The sequence below is a fragment of the Triturus cristatus genome, chromosome 7 (genome assembly GCF_964204655.1).
Source record: "Triturus cristatus chromosome 7, aTriCri1.1, whole genome shotgun sequence".
Taxonomy (NCBI): Eukaryota; Metazoa; Chordata; class Amphibia; order Caudata; family Salamandridae; genus Triturus; species Triturus cristatus.
The window spans coordinates 736,642,737-736,668,358 of NC_140590.1; the positions used below are offsets into that span (position 1 = coordinate 736,642,737).

At 45.4% G+C, this 25,622-nt stretch overlaps 1 protein-coding gene and 1 long non-coding RNA gene across 3 annotated transcripts in view; one reads left to right on the forward strand and one right to left on the reverse strand.

Moving 5' to 3' along the window:
• Positions 1 to 20,394, reverse strand: part of LOC146810446 (uncharacterized) — a 46,638-nt gene extending 26,244 nt beyond the window's left edge. The window contains exon 1 of the long non-coding RNA XR_014966592.1: positions 20,359 to 20,394. This is a non-coding gene — a long non-coding RNA (uncharacterized LOC146810446). The remainder of the gene's footprint in view (positions 1 to 20,358) is intronic.
• RBFOX3 (RNA binding fox-1 homolog 3) overlaps positions 1 to 25,622 on the forward strand; it is a 2,040,484-nt gene that overhangs the window by 640,717 nt on the left and 1,374,145 nt on the right. For both annotated transcript variants that reach the window (XM_085617449.1, XM_085617452.1), the window contains exon 3: positions 19,297 to 19,429. The gene's annotated coding sequence lies outside the window, so the exon portion shown is untranslated. The remainder of the gene's footprint in view (positions 1 to 19,296; positions 19,430 to 25,622) is intronic.

A 25,622-nucleotide genomic window follows, 5' to 3' on the forward strand; every position in this document is an offset into this window, starting at 1 on the left:
AGAAATAAACCCATTCGCATCCCAGGGTTATGAGAATAATAGTTCACTGTGCACTGATTATAGTATGATTATAGTAATGATTATAGTATGATTATGGTGTTTTCTTGAAACCTTGAAACTAGCCACCCATGCTGGAAGAGGTCTTCAAGAGCTTTACTTAGATCTCGGGCTACAAGATAAATAAAAGAAAATAGGAGACAATGGTCCGGAATACCATATCAACAAGCATTGGCATAGCCAATAGGTCTCGTCTTTGGGACCTTATAAGTGTTTAGCCATGCAACAGTTGCATAACTAAATACTTATAAGGTCCCAAAAGCGAGACCTATTGGCTATGCAAAGTGGCCGTGCAGCTGCAAAAGTGATTGCGATCGCGATCACATCAAACATCAAAGCAGCCGTGAAAGTAATCACAGTAAAGCGCGGCGCGCGGGCACATGCACTGTATCTCTAGGCTGGCGTGGTAGCACTTTTTGGAGCCCTCTCAATAAGTCTTGCCAGACCAGCGCATGCACTGGGTCAGGCGAGACCTAAAAACGCCCCAACAGATAAAGGGAAGGACCATCGTTGGGGATCGCTATCATTGATGAGATTAACACGACAGCACAGAGTGACCTAAACAGGTTCACTGAAGAAGTTGTAGCTCTTTTGAAATGTAGAAGGGGACCTCTATCACCCTAATAAAGAGGGCAAACATAATTGAGGGGATTATTCACCCAAAACATAGTTTCATTTTGTAGTACGTACATCTACGTTTTGATGAATGTGAACTTGAAGTGGTCCATTTTAAAGTCAAATATCTTGTGTTGACTGGAAAAGGACCTTACTTGGTCTAGAAGACATTATTAATACGATCACTGAGAAAGGGAGGGCTCATTTCATTTGATGGGTCTATCAGATTAAGCAGTTTAGAGCTCTGATCCTGCACAGCAGTGAAGTGGAACCATGGCAATGGCGTCAATGTATGATCACGCCTGGGCGGTAGGGAAGCTTTGCCTATAAATTTACAACCTCCACCTTTTTCAAGAAACTTAAGCTCAAGTTGTTGGAAGCAGTATTGAGAACATGGTGGAGAAAGAAGGGTTTCTTAGACTTCCCAAACTACTGTATTTTGCAACCAATATGGGAGGTTCAGGAACTCTGGATTGCTTAAAGGATAGGGTATATATACTTGTCTGAGAGACCCCTTTAGGTTAGGGGTTGATTTGTCCTGATTTAAGTCCTGTCAGATTGCCAGTTGTATTAAACATATCAGCGTAGACGATTCTCTTTTCTGTATTACCAGTTTAGAGAATTAATTAAATGCGGGGGATGTATGTCATTACATCGCATACTATTACCATGTGTGCCATTACAACGCCGGTATTACTACACAATATCAATGACATCGCATTCCATTACATCGCATACTTTTACCACGAGTATGCCTTTACCACGCATGCCATTACAATGCAAAGGCATGCGTGGTAAAGCTATACTTGTGGTAAAAGTATGCAAGGTAAGTGACAACCCTACACCTACACAACACACTACTCCCACCCCTACATTACCCCTAACCCTAAAACACTACTACACTACCCACACTACTCCCACCCCTACACTACCCTATACCCTAAAACAATACTACACTACAACACTACCCAAACTACTCCCACCCCTACACTGCCCTAAAACACTACTACACAACACTACCCACACTACTCCCACCCCTACACTACCCTAAACCCTAAAACACTACTACACTACCCACCCCTACACTACCCTAAACCCTAAAACACTACTACACTACCCACACTACTCCCACCCCTACACTACCCTAAACCCTAAAACACTACTACACTAGCCAACCTACAACCACCCCTACACTACCCTACACCCTTAAACACTACTACACTACAACACTACCCACACTACTCCCACCCTTGCGCTACCATAAACCCTAAAACACTACAACACTACCCACACTACTCCCACCCCTACACTACCCTAAACCCTAAAACACTACTACACTACCCACACTACTCCCACCCCTACACTACACTACCCTACCCTAAACCACTACCCCCACCCTAAGCACAATCAGCCTTACCTCTTTCCTCGTGGTTCCAGCATTGCTGTCTCTGCTCCCGGTTCCTGCTTCCTGCGTCGTCAGAGGTCCACGTCATTGTGAGGAAACAACTTCAGTTTCATCACAACAACATGGAAAGCCATTACATCGCATGCGTTGTAAAAGCACATGCGATATAATGGTATGCGTGGTTTTTACCACACGTTTTAACATCGCATGCGTTGTAATGCATGTGATGTAATTGCAACGCGTGGTAAAAACCGCGTTGAACTGGCTGTTCCCCAAATGCGGGCACGTCAATAACAAAGAAAGGTTCAAAGTGGTATCAAGCTCCCTCCAGAATGTGAAGGATTCAGGGATGGAAGCACTAACAGAATTCTGGAGCTTGCCGACGCTTGAAGGAATGAATACATAGCAATTATTAATTGATAGACTCTATCAATTATTTGTCACGAAAGACATTTTCAACGTTTCATCAATTGTTTCTCGTGAGGTGTCTTAAGTGTTGGGGCCAAAATGCAGATGACTTTCATAAATTCTGTACATGTCCCAGTCGGAACATATTCTAGTGTGCCATGAAAAGTGTATTCCAGGAAATTTGGGGAGTAAAATTCCAAGTGGATGAAACTTTAATCATACTTGGAGTTTGTGAAACAGAACTTTAGATCCGTAAATGTTGGGAAGATTTAGACTGTATTAATATGGCTAGCAATTGTGGGCAAACACTGAAGGACGAGATATCTCTATTGCTCCTGGAAGGGATGAAGCTGGACATGGTCACACTTCACTGTAAGAGACATCATAATAGGGACATAAGGGCATGGCACTATTTGCCAATTTGTTTTAATGGCTGAAGGTGTAAAGTCTAATGATTATTCTGCCCAGTGTGGATAGTGTTTATGATTAGGGTGACCATATCACTTCATATCACAGGGGCACCATGATTCTAGTCCTGGGCTTTCATGTAACAATTAAACACATTCTGTGAACTGCATCTAAAGCTCGTATTAACTGGCCAAAGAACCTAGTACCATAAAACCCTAATGTGTACAAGGAACAAGAAGGGCTTGAAAAATGAGAAGCATCAAGAGGTGGAGCTATAGGGTCAGGAGGTTTGCTTCCTCCTCATTAGAAATGCAGCTCACAGGGAAAGCATGACTGGATGAGTTTTGTGTATTTATTTATTATATAATGCGTAAGGCATTATGAAACCTTAGGGCTAAGTGAGTTACCCAATCACAACCAATATTAACTAAAAACTGTGAACTTCACCCTCATCCAAAGGCAACTATTTTAATCCATTTTTACACCTAGATTCTGGGTAGCTGTCTTTTAAACGCCCAAGTTGACCACCGTGTCATTTAGTCTTTAATAATTGTGTACAAGGGAGATTTAAAAAAAATAGAAATACAGTCATTGCTATTTCTTTTGTCTTCTTCCGATATCCATACTAGCCTGGGATTAAGTAGGTAGAGGCTTTCCCAAGCAGGGCTGGACTTACATTAAGGCAACTGCATGAAGCTGTCTTCTGGTGCCACCACAATTTGCCACGAGATGGCGCCAGATTGCAACAAATGGCCTGGTGGAAGGTCTAGTTGCTATGGTGAAAGGTGCATCGATTGCCAAATATTGTCTTGCCTCAGCTTATGAAAAGCCTTGCTCGTAAGCTCTTGCCAAGTTTTGGTTGTGACTCAAGCCTTTGAGTTGTGCTGTCTCGGGAACTTCTGTCTTTTTTTTTAGATCTCCAAGCAGCTTTGGACAATGTCTCCCGCCAGGGATAGACTTGTATCGAACCTCAGCTCACATCCTGCTGGCTCGATTGTCTATTCACAGGTCTGCAGTTAAGCCAAGAGAGAAATCATTAAGTATTTTGAAAGTGTTGAGTATGAGCCAACTGATTAGATACCTCCCGTCAACAGCACACAAAGACTATCTTTGCAATGCACACTTTTTGGCAGGAGGGGATTCATGCTCATTTCCATGCAACTCCTTCCCGCCCATCTCTGCTCTGACATAGACTATCAGGAAGGTCTGAAAACTCATCTCTACCACCTAATTTGTGGACTACCGCTTTCCCGACTGCGTTCTTCCTTGCTGAACTTCTCACTCGCATCCCCTCCCTAATCCTCCATGTTACATTGCCTCGATACAGCTGACAAGCAATGTATTCCATATGCAGAACCTACTTGTTATGTTACCATCAAATTCCATGGTCTCGTAGGGCATTTTCATACTTGGTGCCCATTTGTATGGGAGTGGGAAGGCCATCAACTGTTTCTGATGCTTCTTGGGGTTTGGTTGTGAGAGATCAGAAAAGAGCATTTTCAAAGTTTATAAGTGGTTTGTGTAGGTTAATGTGAAGGTAACTTGTGTTCATTCTTGCTATCCTCTGGAGATTCTTAAATGAATGGCTGTGTGTCCCAAAAGATGTTTTCTGAGAACAGTGGATACTTGTCAATTGCTCAGTCACAGTAGCGCCGGGACACTCTGTCGAGTAGCTGTGCACTCATAAATCCTTGATTAACATAACATAACAGTGACACTTTGTCTGGTTTGTCCATGAGATTGGACACTGTACATTGCACGCTCTGAAATTGGGAAAGATGACCCTTTCAAACCTTCTCTATGCGGATGATCTAGTTCTAATAAGCCACACCCCAATTGGACTGCAGCACTTACTGGATGCCACATATGAATATTCACAGGAGAACGCCCTGCAAATTAACCTAGTTAAAACTAAAACCATGACAATAAACTACACCAAAAAGAGAAGACTGCAATGGCACCTGGATGTACATCTTCCTGAACCATTGGCAGAATACAAATATCTTGAAGTCATTTTAGATAATAAAGGATCATATAAACCACCGAAAGAAGTGCCGAGATGAAAAGGCATCACTGCAACACTGCCATGAGATCCTTGAAGACGATAGTGGCTGGCCCCACATGAACCCCTCTACTCCAGGTACTTCAAACAAAACTCCTCTCAACAATAACATACGGGAGTGAGCCAATGCGAGGCAGCGATGCAACCAACCATCTTGGATAACATCTTCGTTGGGGCATACAAAACGATTTTCTGCTTCCCAAATTACACTTCCGCTGCACAAATAAGATTCGAATTTGGCCTACGGAGACAGACCCTGGCTAGAAGGGGGGCGTTCATAAAAAGCTGGCACAAGATCAAAGGAGCCGAGCAGAATACAATAAACTCGCAACTCTGGGCGGAACTGTCACTCCGGGAAAGATCACCAGCCAAAGTGTATCTTCATGACTCCTTAATGCAGTTAGGCATTAATGCCCTTTGGGAAATTCCAGCAACCCATACCAGCTTAAAAAAACTAGTCTCCAAAGCTACCAAAGCGATCTCTATAATAGAAGGTAAGTCTGTGCTGGCGAAAAGGTCACATGGCTGGTTTGTACTTAGCTACTATGTTGTTGTCAAACCACAACCTTCCCTGTGTTCAGGGTTTAATCGGTCAGTGAAAAAGACACTTTTAAGATACCGCTTGGACATATTACCTACCCTTCTTCACCTACCTCCCTGGAAGCAGAACTCAGCAGTATCTACTTGTCGCCTAGAGAAGATGTGTCTGCACAGGGGTATTGAAGGAGCGACGTACAATGCTCTGCCCTCTTTTTAGCCAAAAAGGTATTCAAACTTGTAGACGGGCGGTGCTGGCCTACTTTGGCCCAACCGCCTCGCAATTAAACTGTCACTTAACAAGAATTCTCAAAATAGTAGTAAAAAAAAGGCTCAAATGTCACCCTGCAATAGAAGAATAGGCGAATAAACTGATAAAACTGACAAAATTGATTAAACGCAACATCACACCAACTGTCTTGACTTACCGCACCACAATGGAATTGTCTAGGCTGCTATATAAGCCCTGAAACCCTTCCCACTTTACTATGCCCTCAGAACTTTTACCCGGAAAGATATAAACAGGTTCTTATATTCGCCAAGTCTGCATCAGCGATGAGCGCTCGCTACGCATTTTTTACCCTTCATTTTTAAAAGTCTAACTTATCTGGAGAAGTTGCATTACTTCTGTTTACATCTTCATGCACTGCCAATTTAATCAGATAATCCTTGTAGCTTCTACTGAACCAAAGAAAAGCCAGGGGCAACATATATCAGCTCCGGTGACCATGGCAATAAGAACAAACCAAGCATTTATCATCTGACAATTTCTTACTTCTGAATTGAATATAATTGGTGCAGCACTTAGCTGGAAGGCTATTTTTACATGTTTTATCTTGGCCTTAATTTATGTTGCTGGTTAATTTGAAAAAGTTTTTTTAACTGTACAATAATTATCATTGCAGTGGAGGAATACAAACTAATGAAAGCAGCCGGCCAGATTGGGTGCTTACACTGATAAGACATTTAACATAACGGTCTGTTCTGAATAGCGCTAAGTATGACTCTGCAGTCTTAAACTGTCTAAGAATCCTACATTTGATACTAAGAACTGCACAAAACCCTTTAATTGGCACTTTTCGTATACATTGTACTTCGACTATAAACACTGATTACTTAGCGGGCCCTTGAACTTTAAAAAAAATATGACTGCATTACGTAATCTCATTGGTACTTGTCTTGCTTCTTCTTTTTTAAAGTCCGTAAGCATTTAATAATTTTGAAGTGCAAGCTTCTGTGGCACGCAATTCACCTCTGTCTTTACTTCTTTTTAACTCTTCGCTCAATTTATGTTTGAGGATGTGTATAATGTCATGTATATGTAAAGGTTTTTTATTAATCATGCATAATAAATTTATGTTACCTTACTTACAGTCACAGTGAAGGGTTCTCTATCCAGGCATTATAGTCCAGGTAGTTAATTGCGATTTGATATTGCAGTGGTGTATCCTACTGCACTTCGTGGCAGCACTGTCGATTTCCCTACACTTTGCCAATTGTTTGGCTAAGTTGGCCCGATTGTGTGCATGAAGGTGAAAGGGTTCTATGTAACATGTGATGTTTGAGGTGCCATTTAGGTGGTTTATGGAAAAATGCTACAAAATGATCTTCTTTTGGGATCTTCTTTTGGGAAACAAACCCATAAAATCATAAACATGTATGTGACAGGATGATTGTAGGCCCACAGGGTGGTGGTTTGCATTACGGGATTGCATTCAGAGGGTTGAGTTTGTGCAGGGTGTTGGGTGCTTTGAATATTCCTATGTGCACAACGTGTTCAACGTATATAGGATTGGGGTGTACAGATGATTAGTTGTGTTTACACATGGTTACCGCAGTTACCATGGTCGGACTCTGTCCGAAAACAGGCCCAGGCGCCAAATAAAACGTGTCCCCAATTTGTGAATTGCATAGCTAAACAAGCATTTATTTTTTTATTTGAAGTTTTATATAGCGCGAACATGACCCGTTAGGGTATCAGAGTGCTTTACAAGGAAAAGTACATTACATATATGAAGGCATGGGCAAAGTACAGGGAAAGGGAAAAGTCAATAGTGGGACAAAGCCGTGGCTATATACAAGAGTCAATACAGTTCCAAAATCAGCGATGACTTGAGTACAATAGGGCACAAGGAGAAGATATATATAATAAATGGTACAGCTCCAAGTACAGGATGGCGTGGGCAGAATACAGGGATGGGGGTTGGGGAAATGTCAAAAGTAGGGCAAAGCCGTGGATATATACAAGTGTCAATACAGTTCCAAGATCGGCGGGCGATTTGATAACAATAGGACAAAAAAGATGTACAAAAACTGGTGCACGGAGCATTGGAAGGAGTGAGAGTTGATACAAATAGTAGGTCATATGAATGTGCACCAAGGGAGCGTTATTGGAGGAATTTGCTCATTAAGAAGGTTTTAGCTTCTTCTTTGAAGAGCGCCAGAGAAGGTATTCTTCTGGTGGAGGAAGGAAGCGAGTTCCAGATTCTTGGTGCCACTTTAAACAAGCATTTGCAATGAGATAGGTCTCGCATTTACGCTAGTTCGGGCTATTGGCATTGTAAATGACAATGCCTTTTATTAATGTTTTGGTTTTAAAAACATTAATAAAATGCATTGTCATTTACAATGCCAATAGCTTAAACTTGCGTGAATGCGAGACCTATTGCATTGCAAATGCTTGTTTAAAGTGGCAATAGAGAAAGCACTGTTCGGGAGCTCAGCCTTGTCACTTTAAAGAAGCCTGAGATATGTATCCCATGGTGGTTGTGCTGTTGCTCTCAAAAGTAACTGTTTCCAGTTCAGCATATATTGTAGGCTCACTGGCAGCCTGCTTGCTTCCCATACTTTTGGATTTAGACACCTGCAGTATTGTTTTGCGCAAGGGGCTTCCCAGTTCTGTGGCACTCTTTCCGTGTTTTTAGGTCTCGCCTGGCGTTGGAGCGCGCATGCGCTCCCCGCCTGCGAGAGCTATAGTCAACAAGGCAGTTTCAAGAAGGGGACTCGAAGCCCCGCCCCTCCTTTTCATTGGGTAGCGTCAGCGTTTATGTTAAATGCTGGCTTCCCATTGAAAAGGAGGGTTTTTGGTTGCCACCCTTTCGCCTTTTTGGACCGCCCCCAAGGACTCGGTCGCCTGCATTACGGCTGTCATGACGAAGTTTCTTATCAGAAGCTTTGTCACGCTGCCTTGCATGCGCCAGTCCAGCTCTCTCATTGGGCGCTTTTAACAGGCTTCTTTTGGTAGGCGTCTTTCCATGGTGTGCATGGCTTGCATAGCAGCTTGTTTTTTTACTCCTCCCTGACGGACATGCGTCAGACCCTGCCAAGAAATGTAAGCGCCGGTCGGGGTTGGGGGCGTGCTCCTATCTCGCGGACAGATGGAAAGTTGGTTTTGCCTGGTTAATTAAGCCCTTTACAGTCTCAGTATGTTACTGGGCCGAGATCGCACCACCGCGGGATGGACTGCCGTTGCTCCAAGTCGTGAAACTTCCGAGTCTTTGGTGCGTAAGCTTTTCACGCATGCGCATTACACCTTTCTCAAATATTCGAGGACGAGTTTGAATAGTAAATATTTGGATACATTTATGCCTCTCCGAGATTTGAGAGACGCAGCCACGTTGTGCGTGCGGCGGCGATGGGGCTGGGCTGGTTTGACTAGTTTGGAGTCCCTGCAGAATGTGTCAGTTTGGGTCCCTCCAGGGAGGATAACCTTGGGGACGTTCACACCCCTTGGCACTGGAATGCGCGGTGTGGGCTGCTGCAGCCATGGTGGTCCAGGCGCAGGGGCAGCTGCTCCACGAGTCTGCGTGTCAAACATAGACTACAAATAAGGAAAAAATACACACAAAAATAGTAAGCCAAGCACCTCACGTAGATATCTTCTCAATCGTACTCATATTTCGACCTGTGGCTATCATAGGATTCAGGGGGCTTTGCTATTCAAAGTGCCTGGTTGCTTTTGGCTTTCTTTATCTCAAGGCGCTCGACTTAAGTGTTGCAAGGACCCAGAAGCACTTTTGTTTGACCGCAAGTGAAGAGCCCGTAGGCATCCCGAATACCAGAGTGCCTAGAAGTGCTAAATGTAGTTGTTTCATAAATTAAATGGCGCGTGCTTCGCCATTCCGGGCCGCTTTACCTTTCCTAGTTTGTTTGCCTGTTTATTATACTTTGTAATACTTACTTTCTAGACGCCAGCAGCTAATACTAGTAATGCGTTAATACATCAAAGCCAATAAATAGGCCTCAAATACCATTGTAAGATAAAGTAATCTGTTCTTGTACGTTGTAGTAACCAACGTCACTGTACCTGCGTCATAGGGTATTGACTTTGTTATTATGCATACGCTGAACCACCTTGCCTTTCCCAGTGCCTAGATGTGAAAAATGCGGCTGTTCTGGGCGCATCTGCCAGGTCGGGCGGCTCAGTGGACTAATGCTTCCACTTAGGGTCCTGTGTTTGACCTCATGGGTCACAGGTTAAAATACCGGCGGGTCCACTCAGCCTTTCATCCATCTGAGGTCGATAAAATGAGTCCCATTGAGTTGGATAACAATAAAGATCTGTTATTCAGTGCCAAGATGCCCACGGGTGAATGTGTGCTTTACAAATACATTTTTATATTATTTGCACTTGTTTTTGTCTTCCCAAGTGCAGAAACGCCTTCCTTCGATGTACCGAGCACATGGACGCTTCACTGCTGTCAGTATTTTGAGGCTTTTGTCTGCGCCTTTTCAGTGCTAGAGGTGCTTAACTTTAACATTATAAGTGCTTGGAGACGCTTCACTGCTTATTTTGAGTACTTGGAGGCACTAGACTATGGAGTGCTTTGTTGACAATATCTGTAATTATATATTTCCGAATGCTCCTTGAAGGTACCAGGTGTTCTTTTTTTTACATTTTTGGCCTCAGTCATGTAGACACGGATCCAGACAGGACCCAGATATTAATACACTTGACAAGCCCCACCCCACCTCAAGAAGGGCACAGGGGCCTGCTCTCGGCGCAGCCGCCATCGCCTTCCCTCCCGTGGTGGATGTGCGAGGTAAGGGGTTGCCGCTTGGGTGTCTTTCCAAGGTGTGCAGGAGTCCGTCTGTGGGGGTCTCTCGATGGTTCAGGGCAATGTCTGCGCGAGTGAGGGGCGAGGGGCGCGGGGCCGTGTGGGAGCCCCATCCTCATCAAGTGATGGGAGAGAGCGTGGGGCCCGCTATTTTGCAATGGAGAGTACCAGCACTTCTCAGGAGAAACCTAATACTTTTAATTGGAGAGTACCGGCACTTCTCAGAAACAAGCATACAAAAGGGAAAACATGCTTACTCTAAAAACTGCCTGTTTTCAAAGGATAATTTGAATCAAAGTACACATTATTGTACCCCGCATTCCACCGATTTCGTCCACGAGTCATTTGCTCATGCCGAGTTTTGCAGTAAATGTCAAACTGCATTTAATCAAAACCTAACTGTTTACAATCTCTCATATCATTTAGTGGCACAGTTGTTAGCCATACTTTATGCCATGCGTGTGACCGTATAACGAGCAGTTACTTCTGCAGAATGGCATCCTGTTCGTGTTGTACCCGCTTAGAAGCCCAGCTGTTTTTGGTCCTAACTTCTATGTTGCATTGGGCAATCCATGTGACCCAGTTTAAGCTCTCTAGCCCACCTCTTAAGTCGGAGCGGTGCAGCCCGGCCTGGTACACACTTTATGCATCTCCTTTGTTATTTCCCCAAAACACCTCTTTCCTCCTAGTGAGTGACTGTCTACCCCAGCCTGCCCAGTGCCCCTTCCCTGGCGGGGGCTCTGGCTGGATCTGAAAGCGGTGCCTGCCGACCTCTCCCACTGCCAAAAGTGCACTTGTGCTCCGGAAGTGCGCCCGTGATTTGCCAAAGCCACGCGGGGGGGGGGGGGGCTGCCCTCAAATGCTTCCTGATTGCCTTTTGTTTGCTGCTCAGAGTGGGAATCTGAGCTTCGAGGAGACGCTTGTAAAGCGACACCGAGCCCCGCCCCCTATGCCTTTACACTAAACCCAAGTGCAAAAAGTCCCTCTTCAGAGTGGGCTCTTATAGCCCTTCAACATCTCCCACCTTCTGTTCCCAACCCCGGACTAACCGGTTGCGAAATTGGGTGTATTTGCTTTACTGTACAATATTGAGAGGTGATATGACTGCCACAGAGTCGCTCATTTTCGGCTTCTTAATCGTGCACTTTGTAAGCCATCTAAGCTCCTCCGTCAAAAATATCTAGCAAAATAAGCAATAAATATCCCTGCAGCAAACGTTATAAATTGATGTACACAGCATCGTCAGCGCAGTACCACAAATAATATATATTTTACCTGTGCGAACAAAAGTTTGAGTGATACTGAACGAGACCTCAGACAAAATATCCATTTAAAATACTTCAAGACCGGATTGATCTTGATGCAACTTTTGTTGGCTGCATAACATTTAAGAGTAATTCTTTATATATTAACTTCTTTGCAAGGTGTAGTTCCATGCATGCATTTGTAGTGATTGATTTGTGCCTACGGTCTGATTATTAGCCTTGTTGACCTTTTTTTGGGTCTTCATTGTTGTGACCAGTTGCTGGTGCGTATTAGTATTGCATACAATTAGGGTGGGGTGGGAGTGGTTTTCACACTGTTAACAGTGGGGAATACTGCTGGTATGTTTGAGAGGGAGCGGTGTTGGGTTAATTGGAATTTGACCTCAACTTAAAACAAGCATTAAAAATGCAATACGTTTCGCCTTTCATTAAGTTAAAGCCATTTGCTTTGCTATACAATAGCATTAGCAAAGCAAATGGCTTAAACTTAATCAAAGGCGAGACCTATTGCATTTTCAATGCTTGTTATACCTTGGAAAGATGAGCGGCTAGCTGAGTCTCCCACAGCTCTTAGCAGCAGGTGTACTTGCACACTGAGCTTCCTGCCCAGGTCTCTCCTTACCCTACTTGTGAGAAGCGTCAAAACGAAGGCTGTAATCTGAAACAACCCGAAACAGAGGAGCGCGCTTCGCTTCGGGCATGCCTTTTGCTGGCCACCTCATCATCAGCTGCAGCTTTGCCCCAGGAAGCCGATTCACGGTATCTCCTCTGCCGGTGCGCCCCAGCCCCATCAGAGCCTCACCCCCCAGGAGCCACTGGGGGCAGGGCATAGGCCTGCAGCTGTGGAATCCTGCCGTGCACATCTGGATGGATCTACCTCGGGAGTGGGGTGGGTCTGACAGACTCCACCTCAAGCTCCTGTGCCAGAACAAGAGCAGTGGGGGCCTTGGGCCAGTACTCCAGTCCCATGCAGGGGGCAACAGGTCGCCCTTGCGGTAGGGACATACAGTCTCTTAAGGAAGAATGGGAGGGGTATTACAGGGGGTGGGACGAGTGGGGAGGCCTCTAGACAGATTCAGAACACAGCAGGACGGCGAAGCACAGCCGTGAGGCAAACCTTGCAGCACAAGAGTGAGGTAACCCCCTCCCCACCCCCAAAGAAATGAATGCGGTGACGTTTTTAACCTATTGGCATTGTAAAAGTTGAAAAAAGAGAGTGTGGTGTCCCTGAAGTGGGCGCCATGTTCAGTATTAAAGTTAAATAAATAAATAAAAAGAGTGCGGTGTCTCTGAAGCGGGCGCTGCACTCAACATCAAACTTTTAAAAATAAAATTCCAACTGAGCGCGTTGTCTCTAAAGCATGCTCAGCATGCAAATACAACAAAAAGGGCAGCCACCATTGACCCCACTAGTATCAATACACAAAATAGTGCTCACACACTAGATATAGCATAGTGTGTAACGAGCCAAGTAAAAGGTCCAGTCCTTATGGGCGGTAACTAATGGTGACAAGGCGGTACCCAGGAGGGACTAACAAGCTTCATAATGAATCGGAAGCCACCATTTACCAAATACAATGACACAAGCCAATTAAAAATAGGGGCGGAGAGTGGGCGAGACTTCCAATGCATACTCTATTATAGCATGCTTCACAGAGCGAGCAGCGCGTGCGGACTGCCCTAATCTAAAAAGTGGCCCTTGTTATCAAATTGGGCCAGTTTTGAGCTTGGAAGGACACGCTGTGTAAGTGCGTGGATGTGTATTTGCTGCAGGCAACGTTGGTTTCGATATTGGCAAAATCGGCACAACAGACCATAAAACAGGCCGACAAACAGCCAGAAAAACTTCCGCACTCTGACCTGTCAATCATACCAGACCTTTGGGCGCGCTCTGATTACCCTCTAGGCAAGTCCCACCCTGCTAGTTACACAGGGCTACATGTGCAAGTTGGGTTGGGATGCGTGTGTGCGTAAGAGCGCGCAGGCAGTGCTGTAGTTTTGTGTGGCGGACGGGAATGGCCCCGCCTCCCTCCTTTAAAAACAGCCTCCTGGTGCTACGCAGTTTACTATGCACGACTTGTCGCTCTCGGAGAGATTTAGACTGAATTCCATTTTTCGCCTCTTTTTCTTGTAACTGTGGGAAGGTGCTGTCCTCGGTGATGGCAATTAGCATTTTCTAACGGTAGCAGATGCTGGCAATGCCAGGAGGCTGGTACCTACCGCCCGCACTGCCATCTGCTGCACCGGGCACTGCCTGCGGAGTCCTCTCCCATACTGCGAGCCCCCGCCCCCCTCTCCCCAGCCCCCTGGCCTTCTGCAGTCATTCGGATTGTGTGATATTTCCTACAGAGAACAGGGGCTGGAAGTCGGAGGGGTTTTCAGGTTTATTAATAGTTTGTGTTGTGCTGTTTATTGTGGGCTTCGGTCTCGAATGCGGAGACAGGAGATTGGAAAATGTACAGCGTCAGTCAAAGAGGGTGGGGAGGTGGGGGCAGCGGGGAACGGAGGGCGACAGTGGCAGAGACGTGGAGAGCAAGGGAAGAGAAATCAGGGTGGCGAGGAGATAAAGGGGTGATATTGGGGGGTGTCCGGGGAATGGAGGAGGCACCGGGAGATGGAGAGAGGTACGCAGCAGTGGAGAGGGATAAAGGGTAAACAAGGAGGAAAAGGCTGAGAAGAAGAGAGGTGGCGGGGGTGGAAGTGAGGACTCGGAGAAAGGGACACAGGGCTAATGGGGAAGAAAGCGATAGCAGAGGAAAGGGGGGCTAGAGGAAAGAGGCAAACGAGGAACTTGTGGTCGTAGAAGTGAATTGATGTGTGTGAGGGTGAGGGGTGGCGGCGGGACAGGCCGTGCTAGGGGAAAGAATCTGGGGGTGATGAGGAGATCAAAAAACTAGAGAGATCAGGTGGGGCGAAGAACTGAGGAGAGAGCACAGCACGAACTAGAAGCAGTGGCGCAGCAAGGTCAGGTGGTACCCGGGGCGGAACCTTTCTAGTCCCCTCGACTTGACAACATGTCAAAAATATGTGTTTAAAACACATATTTTTGCCAATTTGTCACCCCCCTCAGGGATGACACGCTCCCACTGCACCCCTCTTCCTAAGCCACTGATTAGAAGAGCGCGAGGACACGAGAGGATGCAATAGCATGGACGTGGGTAGAAGTGGGGGCGGTGGAGGTGAAAGTGTGCCTGCCCTCTTGCCCTTTGTGGCATGTTCTCCAGCCCCTGCCGATTCTGATAAAGATGTTTCATGAAGTCTGGATTGCGCTCAAGCTGTCCCAATTTTCCTTTTGGTGGTACAGGCGCTGTACACAACCAGAACACCATTAAGCCAAAAAGCACACTCTTTCACACTGAGCTTGAGGAGGTAGAAAATGGGCCAAAAAACATCTTGATCAACAAAATAGTCAAAACACTACAGACCTCTCATGGATTGGAAAAAGGTGCCTTGATGAATGGAGTCATCAGAAACACTAGGGATTTACACCGCTTCAGAACGGATTTCTGTACAACAAAAATCGATGGGTGGAGTGCTTGAATTAAAATCAGCCACTGGTGATCACTCTGCTCTGGAATCCACCCCATCGTTTTTCTTGCCCACCCTGACACCTCAGACAGGAACCAGCCATACACAAATTAGCCCTGGTCCTGCTTCAATAGAGGCAGGCCGGCATGAACTGCTCGGCCAGGTCCCCTCTGAATGGGAGCACAAACAACCCCAGACCAGTTTTAGCCTTTTTTTGTCTGGGCATGCATTTAATGCATCACACTCACGACAAAAAAAGTGATAGGTGGACTGCTTGAATTTATCTCGGGTGCTGTCAATCACTCTTGGCAGAAGTCCAGTCCATCATTTTTGTACTCACAGTACGACATCAGATAGAAGGCAGCCATATGCAAATCAGCCTTAGTCCTGTTAAAGTAAGAACAGTCCATCCCGAACTGCCAGGCCACATCCCCTCAGAATACGAACACTCGTGATCCCAGACAGATTGCGTCATATTCTGGCCTCGTCCATGGGTTGCAGTTTGAGTCCTATCGTACAGTGAGCCCAAGATCCACATGTCGGGAAAACTTGTCACTCTTCTGGCATTGCACTGACAACAAAGCAGTCGACAGGTGGATTGCTTGAATTATTCTCAGCCACTGATAATCACTCTATCGTTTTTTTGTCCTGCATGCCACCTCAGGCAGGAATAAGCAACATGTAAATCGTCCGGCCCTGCTCCACTGTACTGCTATATGGCCTTTGTAATTACCAGTGGCTGAAATTAATGCAGGCATTCCACCCATCACTTTTTGGTTTTCCTCCATGTGATGACTGGAATGTGACAGGTATCCCCAAACACGAGTCCTATGATTAATGTGTCACTGGAACCAAGCTGCTCCCTGCTGTCAACACACACATAGGTCAAAACCAGTTCTGGGTTGCTTTTGTTCAAGTTCAGAGGGGACCTGGCTTTGTGATGGACTGTTCCTATTGGACCAAGACCAAGGCTGATGTGCCTTTGGCTGGTTACTGTCTCGGATGGCATAATGACAAAAAACACGAACTGGAATGAATCCTTAGTAATTATCATTGACTGAGTTTAATTCACCCATCACTTTTTTGTTTTCCACAAAAGTGATTTCAAAACCACTTGGAAAATGTATTTTATAAAAATACTTTTGCTTTAGTGTCTACTAGAACTTCCTATATTTGCCACTGAACAGGGAGGATAGATCAGCCCCAGCAGAGGTATCTGGTGTCAGTCAGAGGGAAGCAAACAGTGAGTTGCTGCCTTCTGCAAACAACAGGGAGAGCCACTGTGCAGATCTAGTCCTTGTGAGTGACAGGCAGCAATTAAAGTAAACAGCCTATGTGTGGTGAGCCACATTTCCCATGAAAGATGCGTTATTTAGGCTTGGTGGGGAGGGAGGTGGGACACTCATGCCTCTGTCAGAGCGGTAAGGGGGTGGCAGTGGTTATGTTGGTGGTGGTAGTGGCAGCCGCTGTGGTAGTTATGGTGGTTGTCTAGTTTTTGCCCGTTGTTGTGCCCATAACAACCATTAGTATCTCAATCCTCCTCCATGGAGTGCCTTTTCTAGCACAATGGCACCTACCCCTGCTGTAATGATGGCCTTTCTTGGCATATTGTGGGTACTTCTGGCATGATTTTTCAACACATTGTATAATGGTGACCATTCTTGGCATTTAGGACTCCTCTTTGGATTGAGGGCACCAACCTATGACATAATGCAAGCTCTGGTACAATTATGATCACCTTTGGCATATTGTGGACATCATTGGCATGGCTAGGCCTATGCCAATGGTACAATGCGAACCCCAGAATAATAGTGGCTATTATTTGTATATTGTGGTCATTTTTGCATAGTGATTCCCACTACTCCCATAATGGTGGCCATTTTTGTCTTATTGAGTGCATCCTGGGCATGACGGAGACCATCACTGGCACAATGAAGTCCCATGCATAATAGTTGGCATTTTTGTAATTGCATGAGTACCTCTGGCATGACTGGGCCTATTCGTGGTATAATGTGGGACTTGACATGATGGCACACACTATCCCCATACTAAGGGCATGTCTGATATGATGAAGCCCTTTACTGACATACTGATGACCAGTCATGGTATGTTGTGGACTGCCTTAGTCTTATGAAGTCCACCACTGGAATAATAGTGGCCTAGGAAAGATGCCCATTGTTGACATATTATGGGTTTCCTGAACATAGTGTGTGGCTGATTGGTAGTGGAAACCGCAGTATTTTCTCTTGACACGTTGGCGTGTAGGGCAGTCTTTCCTCGTGTAAAAATATAAATTGTGAATGATTGAAAATAATGATACGTTGATATTAAGGCACTAAAATGTATTTATTAAAATAAACAGTTGGGATTGTAGGACAAACATAGTATTTATTTAATTAAAATGGCTAATTGAATGTAATCATTCAAAAAAGATAAATGTGTATTTGATTCGAAAATGTATGCATTCCTCCAAACTGCCAAGCTGAAGTTTGATGTCATTATCTTTGAAAACTGATATTTAAATGATAATTCATGCTCAGTTAGGAAGACATTGCTGATGTTGATTCCTTGGTACCAGAGGGCACGAACTACCATTGCTGTAATTTCATGTCTTTTGTGGATTGTGTTGTAGCAAAAGTGCTATATGCCTTAATGCAAGCAAGGAAAATGCCCCCCGTGCCGCTCTTTTAGGTAGGGAAAGAAAGCCGCATTTCTGGTGCCTACTAGTAGACACTTCAGCAGTAGTGCCCTCACACAACTGTGCCCATTACCTCTGAACACGCTACGCTCCTTTGTGCGGAATCATTTCATAATCACTGTTTAGAAAGCTCTTTTGTAATGGGATTTAGGCTTCGCAGCAGGCGTGGAAAGTGCCATATAATTACCAGTTCAATACAATAAAGTACGATAATACTACTAGTATCTGAGGCCTGAGCTCACAAGATCTCGGTCACCTTTCATCTATTTGAACGTCATTAGCCAAAGAGGTAGCCATTTTGCAAGATCTGTATAGCTCTGCTGTTTGCAGCCCGAGAGAGGGAGATTTTTCCAGCTTGTTCTGTCTAAGAAGGCTTTCCACCAATTTGCGAATCTACTTGAAATGGCAGAATGGAAGAAAGTGGAATGCACTTGTGAAAAAAGAATCCAAATGTATTAATTTAACTAACAGTAAATCGTACTGCTTTTAAGCCATTTTTGGGGACAGTGCGCTGCAAATGCATATTTGCTTGCCCTGCATGACGTGAAAGGTAATGCCATATTTCATCCACACCTGTTCTGAGCCTTTGAAAGTTTAGTCAATTTCTGTAAAAAAAAAAAATTGGTTCTCAAAAAATGCAGCTTGTGGCTGTTTTTTAGGTCTTGCCTACTAGACAGTGACTGGTGCAAGACATACTAGCTTACAGTGGGCCCATTGCTTACAATGAGTTGGCTTCATTGTTCTCTAATTTGCTTGCTTCTTCCTTGTTAGCTTGTGTGAGCTTTCCTTCCTCTTCTTGTGTTTGTCTTTCTCCTGAAGCATGGATACATTACTTGTGTCTTTCCACTGCTCATTTTTCAGGTGTTCCTTTTTTCTTTTTGTTTAAGCCTTCCATGAGAGTGCCTGTTTTCCAGTTACCTCCTGAGTGTGCTTCTCTTCCCTCCTCCATCTCTCTCTCTCTCTCTTGCCTGTGCGCTTCTCCCCTGCCCATTCCTCTTGCTCTCTCTCCCGTTTATTTTCCTCCCTTGCTCTTGCTCCACTTTTGTTCGCTTCCTTCTCTCACTGTTTGTGTTGCTTCCCCACCCATGCCCCTAATGATTCTCCCACCGCCCTCCTGTTGCTTCCCCCCACCCCATCCTCTATGATTCCATCCCCTGCTGCGGCCCCTGTGCTCCACATTGCTGTGTCTTGCCTGTGTTTCTCTCTTTGTACTTTACTCTCAAAGAAACTGAGTATATTTGGTTCTATTTTGTCAGGAACAAATGACCTGCATGACGTTTGCATCAACTTCACGGGGAACAACAACTACAGTTCCACTTCTAAAGGGGTGAGGTGGCTCCAAGGGATCCAAGACCTACAACCACAGCCTGGAGTGTCACACTGAAGGAGGTGAGGACCTCAGCTTTCTTTCACTGAATTGCACGACTCCCCATCTGTCACCCTAGCATCAGCTGTGCTCCCCCACCCCTAGAGAGAGGGCACTGAGCAGCAAAGCGGGCACTTCTTATGTCTGCTCTACAAGTTTTAGATTTAACTCCAAGGACTCCCACTGCAGTTTTACATCATCACTTTTATTTCTCGTCTATGAGGCAGCTTCGGTCTGGAGGCAAAAGTGTATTGTGGACCACAGTGCTTTAAGTGACGAATGTGGTGGTGGAGCGTTGCTGAGAGGGGTGTAGCCCAAGTAATTAACAGCATGGCTTTAAAAATGTAAAGTACAATCCTGTGCTTTATACAGCGTGCTACCTGACCAGCATTTCGGTTCCTAGTTGTTAATATTCTGCTATCCAGATATATCACCCAACTACAAAAATATGGCTAAAACAAGCCAGGCTTATTGGCTATTTGAGTGCTTAGTAGTAGTTATATATAAACGAGTAACAAAAATATTTATTTTGTAAATAATTAGTATAGGTAATTACAAATGGTACATATCTGACCATCTCTATATATATGCACACTGGAGAGACGAGAAGGATTGAATTAGCTTGTAACCTGAACACAACTCTGGCCCACTGACTCACATTGCCTTCAGTCTCACCTCAAGGGAGCTCAGTCTTGCCCCACTATGAAATCCCTCCCACAACCAGAACACAGCCAGACCAGACACCTAAATGCGACCAAGCTCACATGTACCATACAAGCATTGGAAAACCCAGTAATTCAGCCTTTCAGAGCTAAGACCTACAGTTTGCCAATTCTTAGTAAAGTCAATACCAATTACAAACCAAAATTGCACTAAAGAGAAGAGAGTTTACAAATGGTAACAGATTCAAAGTATTTACTTCATTTAAAAGATTGTAATTGTAAATAGGTACTTATAAAGCGCACGGCTGCTCCACAGAGTGTCCCGCCGCTGAAAGGACCTCAAGACAGACAGTGTGCACTGTAACAGGAAGGGACAAAAACGGAAGGGTATTGCTTAAAAAGCTAGGTTTTTAACTGCTTCCTGAAGATAAAAAGATCCTTCCCCCGCTTGAGCGACAATGGCAGGCCGTTCCATAGGCGGGCGGCCAGCACTTGAAAGGAGCGACCGCCGAGGCGGGACCCGAGGCGGGACCGGGAAGATGCCATGTATATACAGTAGCCTGTTGTTAACACCATTGTTAAAGCCAATAGGTCGTAAAGGCTTGATATACTGGCTTTGCTAATGTTGGTTTTAAAAATGGTCACAGTGGCAGAACCCCTCACCACAGGAAACAGTGAGGATACAATTTCAGCCAGTAGCCTTTTAAAATTATTTATAGCACAAGCAACACAATAGCACTCCGAGAGCCCACAGGTGCAACATGTGGTCTGAATGGGAGTCAGCCATGGAGTGGCTTCAGAATGCCAGATCACCACTTTTGGTTGCACCAAGACTTTTTTTTAAAAACATCTTTATTGGAATTTTATCATAGATAGTACAGCGGGCGTATCATTTGATGCAATCATTACGAGCATTAGGTAACAAGCGCCTCATGTCCTTGTTCACTTAGATGAAGTGATCAGAAAAAACATGTTCCCCAGAGTCAACAAACTTTCCAAACTTTGAGCCAGTCCGATTGCAGACGCTAAGAGACGAGAAACATACAGCATGCAGTCCTAGCGCACAGACTGCCTCTGTGATCCACCAGGGTGTGGTAGGTCCTTTGTCAGCCTAAAACCCATGTCACCTCTATGCCCCAACTATGTAGGGAATGGAGGGGGGGGGTGAGAGAGGACGGGGAGGGAAAGGGGGTCGGTCTAGATACCCAGACCGGTTCCAATGAGCTATTATAGGATGTAATTGATCAGTCCGCTGTGATGGAGCTGCCCCGTGGTCCCTGGAGGGCGACTAATAGATATTTCCAGCCTGCCACAATGGGCAGTCTCTGCAGCCCGTGTGCTTCTTCACGCTTGAGCCCTGTGGCTTCAGCCTTTCCCCACTTAAGTGTTGCTGCTTGCCAGTGCCCTACACTGAGCAGCGCACCAGCCTTACAGTGCATAGCGTTTAATCTGTGTACCATAACTAATGTCAGGTCAAAAAACATGATTCGTGGACGCCCAGTCCCTTTGGCACCTATAAAGGCCTAGCACGCTACTAGCCACGCAGTTAAGGTTGGTGTGGCTTGTTATTCTGGCAAGGGAGTTTGTGACTCTCGACCAAAAATTGCAGACCAGTGGGCAACTCCAGAACATGTGCAGCATGTCTGCTCCTGCCTCGTTGGAGCGCAGGCAATCGACGTAGCCTCAGGGAAGATTTTGTGCGGTTTGGCCAGAGTGAAGTATACCCTGTGTAGGATGTTTTGTTATATGTTACCAATACATTATGGGAGACCTTCCGCAGGTATAAAACAATTCTGTCCCACTCCTTCTGGGTCAACCTGTGGCCTGTGTCCCCTTCCCAGGTCATCCTGAGTGACTCCAAGGGGTCTTGAAATGCGTGGGAAAGGGCTTTAGTCAGCCAGACAATTAGTCCGCGTCCGTCCCCCATTGTGTGCATTGTTTGTAGCAGCGGGTGTGGGTCAGGCTTCATATCTACTATGTCCCACAGCCTCTCTGATTCGACTACCATCTGCCTATGGGCCAAGAAGTGGCCACCGGGAGTCCCGCATCGTCCACCAGCTGGTCAAATGGGGTAAGGGCTCAGTTCCTGGAACAGATCGCGAGGGTATTCACATCTACCGACTCCCGGAGCTCCACTCCGTCCCAGCTCATCTCTTCCCTGAATACTCGCATGAAGCTCAAACGGGGACCCCGGGGGCATTTTGAGGCATATTCGGCATGAAGCACAGGGCACTCCCATAGCTTCAAGAAACAATTCTCGCACCATTCACAGTGCTCTTCACCCAGGAACCAATCCCGTCTCTTCTATGTGCCTCCCTGCCAGCCAGTGGTAGGCCATTGCAGTTGCGCTACCAGGTTGTAATGTTCAGAGTGCTGGGCGCCAAGGACACCTTTCTCCACGGGAGCTGTAATTTGGCCAGGGCTACCCTGCACCTACCCTTCTTCCAAAGAAAGCCTCCATGCATAGCGTGCAGTGCACGGAATGCACTGCGGAAGATATTCACTGTAAGTTATGGAAACAATACAATAGGCGCAGGAGTATCACCGTCTTTGAGAGGGATACGCTGCCCTGTGCCAAAAGTGAGAACGAGCACCAGAATGCGAATTGAGGACAGAGGAAAGCGATCGCCTTCATAAAGTTTCCATCTATGAGAACTTGAGTCGCGTGGTAAACATGAATGCCCATATAGTGTGAGGGATGCAGGGCTCCCAGCAAAGGGTATGGGGGCCCACCACGACTTGCTGCGGGGGACAATCCAGATAAATCCAGAACAAACAGGTCTTTGATAAATTTATCTCCAGTCCCGAAGCTGATCAGAATGCAGCTAGGCTATTTCGCTATCTCGGCGATGCCCGACCTTATATCCCTAACGTAGATCATGACGTCATTGGAATATAATGAGACTACATGAGTCGTTTCTCCCATCAGTATGCCCTATTCTTGCCCTGCCTGTCTGAGCCTCTGTGCTAGTGGCTCCATTGCCAGAGCAAATGGCAGGAGAGTTAGGGGACGGCCCTGTCGCATGCCCCTACTGATCAGGAAGGGGGTCGAGATATGTTGCCTTATTTTCACTCTTGCCATGGGTTCCATGTACAGGAGTCTTATGAGACTTTGTAACCTACCTCTAATGCCCAGCACATCTTGCGTCACAAATACATACCCCCAGTCTATGGAGTCAAATACTTTTTCTAGGTCTAATACCACACATGCCGCAAAAAGGCAACAACTTCTGCAGTATGCTGTGTAGTCTGCGGATGTTAAGCGTTGTGGACCTATTCAGAATAAACCTGTTTTCATCTGAATGGACCAGGTTCAGAGAGATGCTTAAGGAGCCGTGCAGCTATGGTCTTACTAAATATTTTGTAGTCGCTGCCCAACATTGCCAGTGGCCTGTATGAAGGTATCTCTAGGGTGCCACATCTAGGCTTTGGGAGTGAGACTAATAGCGCCTTGGGAAGGGTTGAGGGCAGTCACCCTGCAGTAAGGGCAGTGGTGTACAGCTCTAATAGTTTGGGGGCCAATTGCGTCTCATAAGCTTCATTAAACTTGATAGGCAGACCATCTAATCTCAGGGTTTTGTACGTGGGGGTGTTTTGAATCCTGTTCTTTTAAGGGGGCACTGAGACCTTCCTGTTCTTCTGGCTTGACAGCAGGTAGCGTGATTGAGCCTAGGAATTGTCGGATTTGGACCAGACACTCTTCATGCAGTGGGTTGTGGAGTGAGAAGTGCTAAACACTTCATGTATGTTGTCCTGGCTAGTGGCAAGTATTGTCCGGGATATGCGGACCGCAGTCACTGGTACGGCCAGCATGCATCCTAGTTTGACATGCACTATGGTCGAGACACCGTAGTGACTCTATAGGGTGGGCATGCTGCTCTCTCTGTCGAGATAAAGTGGCCCTCACAGAGGTATCAATCCATGCAGTATTCTCAAGCAGAACCCCTTAGCCACCAATAGATTTTTACACAATAGCGGCCATGTATAAACATGAAGGTAGTGATATTTATTATATTTTTTTATTTATAATTATTTCATTTAGGGGGTAGATCAATTACATCCTTTAAAGACTATCTATCATATAAATATTCTTATCAATGAAAAAAGAAAAATCCACAACTCATCTTATATAACTGATACATTCACAATATATAATGAAACTCAAGAATCAACACTTCAATATGTGAGACAATGACTAAAGACTTCATACATCAACAATAAAGTGCAAACACAGAACCTCTCCTACAATACATTTAAAATTCATAAAGTATATTCAGGTTAAAATCTCAATGTAGAATACATAAATAGATCTCAAATTATTGCTATTCATCTGTTTCTTAATACATCAAAGATTGTAAACACTCTTTTACACATGTTTCCGCGTGAAACCACGCCTTCTTCAGGAAGAAACACGGATGAAAACGTTGTGAAAAACTTGTAAACATATCACATGTTAAGACTTTGCCAAGCAAATATTCTATCATGCTGTATACATACTGAGGAATATCTCATTTCTCAGGCATACTCAGCGATGTCTCTAGTTGTGTCAGTTGATGATAGAGGGCATCTCTTGCGCCCATCATAGTGTGCAGGCAGTGTCCCCGTATAACCGCCTTAAATGCCTCCCATTCCAACAGCCGAGAAGTAGTTGTTTGCCAGTTGTCCGCCAAGTAGTTTGTCAGAGCGTTGCTAGTCGACTCACAAAATACTGGGTCTTCTAATGTCGCGGGCGATAGGCACCAAGCCGGTACTGAAGGAAGTGGCGCCTCCCAAGCTATGTGGATGAGCTATGGGTTATGGTCCAACAGTTTTTCCTCAGATTCTGCCACTTTAACATTCATCTCTATGGTGTGATGGCATAGCATTTGGTCTATGCATGCATGCAGCTCCTGTGGCTACGACTAATAGGAATATTCCTGTGTCTGTGTGCAAGGGCTAGTATTCAATTCATTGGGACAGGTAAGATGCAGTGCCTACTACGGGGGAGGTGGGCAATGGGGGATGTAAGCTGTCCATCTGTGGGTCTAGAATGCAATAGAAATCCAGGGTAGATGGGCCTATCTTGTCAACAGAGTGGAGAGGTATGCTAGAAACTGCTGCTGCATCACATTCAGGGCATAAACACTCCCGAGCAAGACATTCCTGCCATCCAGTTGTCCCTCTGGGAAGAAACAGCGTTTTTTCGGGTCTATTTCAACCATCATGCTCTTCAAGTGCGTTCAGGTTCTAGCCTATTTACGTGTCCCCCTGGCATATCCTGAGTATGTTGTACTGGAACACTGGCCTCTCCATTGTTTTTGGAGATGTAGATCCTCACCCTTGGCAATGTGTGTCTCTTGGTTAAGTACTATATGAGCTCCTCTCCTCCTAACATACTGATGTACTGCGTATCTCTTACACGCTGTTACCATCCCACAGACATTTTAAGTCAATAACCATAACCTAGCCAGACAGAGGGTGCGGTTGCCGGGGCAGCAAGGCGCACACATGTGGGGCAGTCCATGTACATAATAACGTCTAGGCATGTTGTCATGTTTTCAGTGAGCACAAATAA